We start from the raw sequence: 8,911 nt of genomic DNA, 5'->3' as shown, positions 1-8,911 counted from the left end.
TATTATATGTCCAGATAAACCAGTCATTATAGTGGGGATGGAAGCTTGGGAACTCCCTGAGTTGAGCGACAAAGTTTGTTGAAGACGACCATGATGACTACTAGAGAGCTTGACAACTGATGAAATTATAGGACGAAAATCATGGGGAACGAGTTGTATAGAAGAAATTGCAGTTTTTGAACTCCCGAAGTTGAACGACCCTCTTGTTGAAGACTTTCTTCACGTCTCCTACAGAGCCTAATTACTGAAGAAATTATAAAATGCAGTCAAAATGTGTAATAAATTTAAAACACACAACAGTATCTGTTTTTGATTATATATTTTCTGGGTTAGGCAGTTTACTTTTGAGCAAAAAAGATAAAAAATATATTATTTTAGTAGGTAAAGTTAGCGCCCGAGAACTCTTAATGAATACATAGGAACATTTTAAATTTTATTTCGAAGCCTCCCAGTAATAGCAGGGCAGGTAGACTGCAAGGATAGGATGTTTGCCATTGGCAACAAGCAAACAAACAATAATCTGTTTTTAGTAACGGTAAAGGCTTTAGCTATGCAAATTCTGCTACCATTTTTGGTACTGAATTTCATTAATAATAAAGTCCAAAATATACAATTATAAATTACAATAAATAGTTTAGATATCCATGTTTGAAGTTTACGGTATTGATTTCACATATTATTGTAGGTTAGTGTTTTTTTATATTTGTTAATGTTGTTCATATAATTAGTGGTTCATACATAATCACATGATTTATTCGTTCAACCTACATTTTAAAGTCATGAACATGTTAGAAATACAATAGTTGGGTTAAATCAATGCTTGTCAAAATAGACAACATATCAGATAAAAATATTGACGTTATTAAAGCTCCTAATTTGCTAAGAAAAGAGGTATTTTATCGTACACGGTATTTCCATGAAGAAAGTTTTTGATTTTCGTTTAAAAAAAGGTATTCTTAATATCAGTATGCAAGACGTTATGAATGCCTCTCGTGTTGACCGAGTGATAAGACTCACTGACAGTGAAGGGGCTGGGTGTTTTCTGCAAGCAAGCCCACAAAGGTCAAAATGTTAGGTGCTTGAAATTGGGCTTGCATGACTCTCTGCTTTTAAGCTTTAAAATAGCTCTATTGCACCATCTCTGCATTCTAAAAATTTAATAAAGTTTCGTATCATTTGAATTCCCCAAAATATTCCCCCTGATCGTAGTATATATTCTAAGTTAGAGAAGTATACGGTAATGAGCACTCGAAGACTACAGACCGGGGAGATGCGGCCCAGAGTAAAGCACATGAAAAAAAAACGCCGACAAACATGTTTTACGTGGATGTAAGAACTGAGTGACTTGTTCATGTAAATATATTTTTTGACATCACACCAAAAATCTTAAAATACAAATAATGTAGGAATTTTTATTCATCCACAAAGAATTACGCGTTAAAAGTAGGAGATGTGGGTAATTTTGTAATCAGACCACAATGATGTAGTAAAAATGTGAAAATCTATAAAAGATATGAGCTTCAGGAAATGACATTATTGATGTAGGACTCAATTTTTTAAAATTTAAAATATCAAAGTAAATTATGTAATGAAGTAGGCTAAATACAATTTTTAATTAAAAAACGCCATTGTGTCTAGCCATCTACATCATGTACACTGACACACACAGTTGTTTTCCCCAAGTCTTTATTGCAATAAAACAATTTTAACGTAAAACTCAAACATAAACCTTAGAGTGAGTTTGAACAGATTAAGAACCAACCATGCCACTGGACACAGAACATCTCATAGCCCCCATCAGAGGCAATGAAAGACCGATTAAAACATGTACACAAAGTAAGGATAGAATCTTTCTCAGCAACGAAATAATACTATGCTACTCGATAATTGTACAGTTTAAAGATGTTTTTCTACCATTATCAAGTACGGAATTACCATAGTAGCCTATTAACGAATCCTGTCAGTCGATAAACTGGAAAATGTTAATTACTCTCTGACTATTGAAAAATGTTTGAGAAAGTGTACGAAATGTACTTTAAATTATCTATGAAGCTTAATTTTTATCTATGGAACATCGACTAGGATGATAGTACAAGTCACTCCATGCTATTTTTTTATGATATTGTTTTAAAATAGAACATAATATTTCCTTGGTCTTATTGGTAGTTATGATGGTGAGGAGAAAAGTAGAGAATAAATTAATTTGTACAAAAAGTGAGAACAGTCTCCTGACATTCTAGCACGTCCAAAAATTATATTCTAAATATCCACAAAATATTTCGAAACGGCTTTTATCTTTAAAATATGTAAGCAAGAATTATTTCTATTGTATCTATCAATAGGGTACGACAGCATCATTGAAGCCTCTCATTTATTTATTTTCTGTGAAGGGGAGGTGTAAAAATGTGTTTACGTACAGTATAAACATATGTCTGAGTGTTTGTTCGCAGAGTATATTATAAAGAATAAATGAGCTACATACATTTTGTATACATTCTCAAAGAAGTAGTAATTATAATTAAGTTCTAATAACGTAATCTCAGTACAGTAGAGTCCCGTTAATCCGACCTAATTGGGACCGAGCCCTATTCGGATTATGTGATTGTTCGGATTAGCCAGAATTACAGAAAAATACGGGTTTTAAACTTGAGATGGGTCTATTTTGTTATAGAATTATCAACATTGTTTATTAAAACATGTTTTCTGACTGTTGCATTGTATTTCTTCTGACAAATAAACGTGTTTGCGAATACTAAGCATATTTACCGTATTTAGTGTGAGAGTTCTATTGTTAAGCAATGTGAGCGTACTGGATATAGTACGGGTCCACGCGCTACGGGACGACGAGAACCTGGGTGATAAAGGAGGGTTGGTGCCACACGCAGACGGTGCAGCAGCGCTTAACCTTGCACTACGATACTTAGAGCAACAGGATACTACACTTTCCTATATCATGTTTATGACACGATGGCGAAACTACGCGTCATCCAATATACTCTCTTCAATGCGACAGAAGACAATAACTGAATTTATGTCTTTTAACAATTAATATTGCACTCAATAATAATATCAGTACTGTACGTCCAATTTTTGTTTGATTTCACTTCTTAATACAGTAATTTAACTCATACTTAACCTATAAGTTTCAATTTGGTACGTATTTAACTTCATTATTTATGTACTGTACCGTACACAATTTGTCTTAATAAAATACTATATGTCTATTTAATTAAAGTTTTCTTTGTTTATGTACGAAATGATGCACCCATTTTCATCTTTTAAGTAATTAGTTCCTATAACTATTCATTATCGTTATAAATAATTCCTCCTGGACCTGTTCGGATTAACCGACGTTCGGATTACACGTGTTCGGATTAGCGGGACTCCACTGTACAATCCTCTACAAACTTATAGGTTTCATTAAACTCACTCAATAACTTTATATTATGATAATTAAAAATCTACATAATGTAAAATTCATTCCCTACTCAATCTTATCCTCCAAGAGGCTTTCAATTAAAACAGAAGATTAATATTATTGCTGTTTGACGTCAGTGATTAATTACAATAACTTTCATTAGGAAGCGTTGTAAGCTGCACAGATGTAATAGAAACATTACTTATTCAGGGGCAATTCGTAAAAATCTTTCAATTAAAACAGAAGATTAATATTATTGCTGTTTGACGTCAGTGATTAATTACAATAACTTTCATTAGGAAGCGTTGTAAGCTGCACAGATGTAATAGAAACATTACTTATTCAGGGGCAATTCGTAAAAATCTTTCAATTAAAACAGAAGATTAATATTATTGCTGTTTGACGTCAGTGATTAATTACAATAACTTTCATTAGGAAGCGTTGTAAGCTGCACAGATGTAATAGAAACATTACTTATTCAGGGGCAATTCGTAAAAATCTTTCAATTAAAACAGAAGATTAATATTATTGCTGTTTGACGTCAGTGATTAATTACAATAACTTTCATTAGGAAGCGTTGTAAGCTGCACAGATGTAATAGAAACATTACTTATTCAGGGGCAATTCGTAAAAATCTTTCAATTAGTTGTTTAAAGGAATGGTCGTGATTACTAGTTTTTAATTAATTCATCAGAACTATTTAACAGAACTCGATATGCTGGTTTACAAATGATGCAATCTTCATAATGCTTACCAACACGACCTACTCAGATATACTACCTAAGATTGCAACTTATTGGGTACTGTTGTTATAAGCTCAATATTTATGTATTTTTACACATAAAATAAAAATAAAACTACATTGTAGTCTATGTGTCTCTAATGATGAAACTGTGTAAAAAGTTCGTTTTCAATTTATTCGACGCTAACTTCTTTAATCTTTTCAGACGATCATGACTCGAAAATTAAGGAGTCAAGTCAGATTCCAGACGCTGCACTGAGAGGAAGGTAAACTGGAGCTAGACTCAACTATAATAATGCTGCATTTTGACTTTCAAAGAACCATCTCAAAATTTTCATTTTTTTTCATCCTCCACGTGTTTCTTTTTTCTCGGATCGAAAAGTATAGTGGTTTACATAATTATACTTCTAAGGTAATGATTTTAAGAGTTCTATAAAGTAACCAATGCCGAATTCCGTAAACTGACCGGTGAAGTACAATATTTAAAATGGTAACTTAAGGGGATTCAGCACCCTTGCAACATTTTTTTTTATATTTAATTTTGCATGGAATTTTTTTATTGTTGTTTGGTCATAGAGCCCTAACATACATAAAAAAGTTTAAAAAAAAATTTTTTTGTTATTTAACGTTAACCAAAAAAATAACGTTTTTTCAGAAAAATGTTAATTTTAATAAAAATGTTATTCTGAAAAAACTACTTGGTTAAAATAGATGATTTTTGGTGTTAAATGAAAGGTATTTTTATGCTCAAAAAATTTATGTATTTTCATTATTGTATCTACAGAAACACTGTTTTTTAAATTATTTTTTCAACTCATAAAAAAACTGTTACAACATTTTAAAAAACATTTTTTTTACAAAACACCAATGGTCCAATATTGATCAAAAATACATAAAAAGGTAGCTTGTAGTACTATATTGTTTCACCAAAAAAATCATGGATCTATCTTTAACGGTTTTCAAGTAATATCCAATTTTCCTCCTGAAAACAAAGAAAATATAAACTTTCGGATAATCGCAATTAAAGTTAGACAATATATTGATATCTAAATACTGTGTATTTTGGTACAGTTAAATATTTTTATGCAATTATATATTGATTTATAGATAGTAAAGACCATTTATACATCAATATAATGAATATTCATGGGTTATAAAAATTTCTCATAGGCTAATTTACTGGTAAGCTACAAATTTATTTAGCCTAGGCCTATTTAAAAAATATGACCTTACTCTTAAAACTGTCCTGCACCATATGATGTCCCTTCTCCTTCCAATCTTCTTTCTTCTTCCCTCATTACTGCTAATCTTTTCTTCCTTTTGTAGTCTTGGTATTTAGCATATTTCCTTTTTGTTGCTATGCTAAGCCTCGAGGCGTCAAAAGATTTGGCGATTTTCGCAGTGTTCGTACCAGGACTGGTTCCAAAGCCAGATGTTTGTTGGATATCAGTTACTGTTTTCAGATACCCTGTGTTGTAAGTACAGATGCCTTCACTGAGTCTCATAAGTAGGGTACTTTTAAAAACAAATATAGTTTTTGGGCATTTAGACCATAAAACACCGTGAAGAGCTTCATTTGCGTTTGAGTTTTCCCATCAACACATCTAGATAGTAATGTTGTAGAACCTAGTCCTTTGATAAATTGGCATAATCTTTGCCATCACATCTTGCCTTAGTGGAGTCTTTATTTTATTTTTATGGGATGGCGGGTTTTCTCCTTTCGCAAGGGCTCTCTGGTAGAAACACCATGATTCATCTCCAACTGGACAATTCATGTGCTGTGGTTTATCGTCGGTGGACATGCAGTGATGTAAAGTAGCAAATACTGCTTTTTTCATATTTTCAACACTGCCAATGTTGTTTTGAATGGCATTACGGTAGTATGCGGTGAGCTTTGTAATTGTTGTGTCTTTTAGGCTACCAAGAGATTTACCGCCTAATGTGCATCCGGTCTTTTTATTGTCTTGGACAACATTCCTCAGAGCCGTACCTAGTCTTTTGGAAACATGATTGACACATTCAAATCTTTTCAATTTCCAGGTCACCATAAGGTTTCAGTGAATTCAAGTGGACAAGAGTCTTTGAGTCACCATCAGATATTAGAGTTTTATACCGAAACCCATGAGCCAATGAACGGGACCAAATCCTCTCAGCTGCAACGACCTCCATCATAGGAGATGATCCATCGTAGTTTTTTTTTCACAATTCGGCTTGTGAGAAGCCATCCAAGTTTCTAGTTCTGCAGGCTTTTTCTTTTAGTTTGTTTGACATTATGTCACAGCTTCGACAGTATTTTGATAAAACTTCAAAATCAATGACAAGACCTGTGTTCATTTCAATGCAACAGCAACCCCATATTTACTGGTAAAACCTCTCTTGTGCCAACTGTCATCATAACTCACTGTCAATTCCAAAGGTTGATCAGTATCAATACCTCCCAATAAAGTATTAGCTTTAACGAACCTCGCAGCGCGCAAGCTCAAGATTTTTTTCAACATTTTGAGTTGCTGATAGAAGTAAGGCTTTCTTGTGGGCATTATAAGATTTATTCTGAATGGATTTCATGTTCATGTACATCGAAAAAGTTTGAATGCCCCTTAGTCCTTTGCCCATAGAAAGAGAAAGCTTGAACCATGCGTCTGTTTACATCAAACGATGGTGTTTTGGCTTTTTGCTGTATTCTAGCCGAAGTATCAAACCGAGAGCTATAGGCACATTCACTGCAATATATTTTAAAAGTAATGGCAAACCCCATTTACATTTAGTGTCTCCAAAACTACACTACCAACAGATAAACAATCAGGACAGGGAAATGTGCATATAAATGCTGTTAGGCTGATCTTTTATCAACTAATAAGTATGTAGTTGCATTTTCATCAACATCAATATTATCATTATAGCTATGATATAGAGCAAATCCATTTTTTTTTTTTCCTGCTTGTTCCTCATCAACACTAGTTTTTACCTTGATTTGATGGTAATGTTTCAGAAACAGTTTCTGTGGTTGTTTGGCCTAAAGCTGGGTTTAGGTTAGGTTCCTGTTCATTTGTAGATTTCCACCGTTCCATAATACTCTTCCTATTTTTCTGGCTCATCACAAGCCTTTTCTTACTTTTCCTACCCATTTGTAACACAAGTAGATAATGTTTCACTAATAAAAAACTATTATAAAACACCTCTCAAACACATCTGATTACATTGACATCTACTGAAGAACTACTGACATCATTTGTTTACACTTTGTTATTATAGGCAATTTTTGAAACAGGTGACTCATAGACCTCAAAGTAAACAAAGCCAAGTATATAATATAGTAAAAATGGAATACTATAACAAGATGCAACTGCATAGGAGGAATGGAGTAAACACTGCACTAGCCTACCGTTTTGCATCCGCGCGGTTGAGGCTTGTAATGCTTTAGAATAAACGCCAATTACACATGAAATAAACAAGTATTCGACTTTTTTATTATATTTTTCTTGTTTTATAACTAAATAAAGTAACATTTTATAAAAAAAAATTTTTTTTAAATATTTTTTTTACCATTTCAAGGGTGCTGAATCCCCTTAATAACAACTGTTTTTCATATAGTTTTAAAATTATCAAATTACATTTTTATAACAGTACATAAGTACCTATTTTCTATAAAATTTTGGTGTTAATAGGACCACAATTATCCACAATAAAGTTATGAATGTTCAAAGTTACAGCCAGTTTGAAAGGCGCCACTAATCAATATATTTTTTCGTTCTTACTGAGTAAAATCTAGTCGTTAGTGTTTATAAGCAGTTTGCATTATATGTATTAAAATAGAAATAAAGAAAGTAGTAGATATTTTATTTACTCAAAGACTTGCTAAATATATAATTTGATAAAATAGACCCCCTTCCCTCAATGACCATAGAGAAGAGAAAAGATAGAAGTCTCACTACAGAAACTTTTTAAAACGCTGTAGTAAAGAGCAGGTCTAGTATTACTATTGTCTGGACACCGCTCAACTAAGCGGCAAACATGTGAGATTCTACCTTGGGGAAAAAAGTTCTTCTGAATAAACGGCTTTTGAAATAAATTTGATCTTAGGCTCAAAAACTTTTCATTTGTTTCTTCATGTTCATATCTTCTTCATTCCTTTCTAGAAGGACCACGTCGTGACATGCATGGGCGTAAAGACGTTGTTTCTCTTTTCTTTCTTTTCTTTTTTTTTGTGAAGTGAAATGTATGATTTTTCTTCTCTATGCTTTCTTACATTCAATAACTAATAGTCTATTATTTAAAACTTTCTTTGTGGATTCAGATGTACTTGTTTTTACTAGTGTTTCTGGAAAACACGCCAAGAAGGCTTAAATTAATACAGAGTTAATTAATCTGTATGCTACGTCATAAATGTTAATAACTAGGATGGTTAAAATTAGTCATTGACGATTAATGTTCTGAAAGATTAACAGAAATGCTACAGACATTTACCATCGCAGAATTTTCGCAAAAAATAGCATTTAATATTACTAAAAACCACATGTTTACACTTTTGGATGTCAAATATACAGACATTTACCTTCGTTGACTGTTGTGATTGGAAAATATGGGTTAAATGACACTACAGTAAAATAATATAATTTAAACTTAACGATGACACATTTACAGACTTTCGTCATCGTCAATCGTTGTTTTGTTCATTTAGGGAACATCCTTGTTATCACCTCAATTACATTGGCATGTGATTGTTGCGTTCAGCTCCAGTTCACCTTCGTCTT

The sequence above is a fragment of the Homalodisca vitripennis genome, chromosome 6, assembly GCF_021130785.1.
Source record: "Homalodisca vitripennis isolate AUS2020 chromosome 6, UT_GWSS_2.1, whole genome shotgun sequence".
Lineage (NCBI taxonomy): Eukaryota > Metazoa > Arthropoda > Insecta > Hemiptera > Cicadellidae > Homalodisca > Homalodisca vitripennis.
This window is presented reverse-complemented; position numbering follows the sequence as displayed.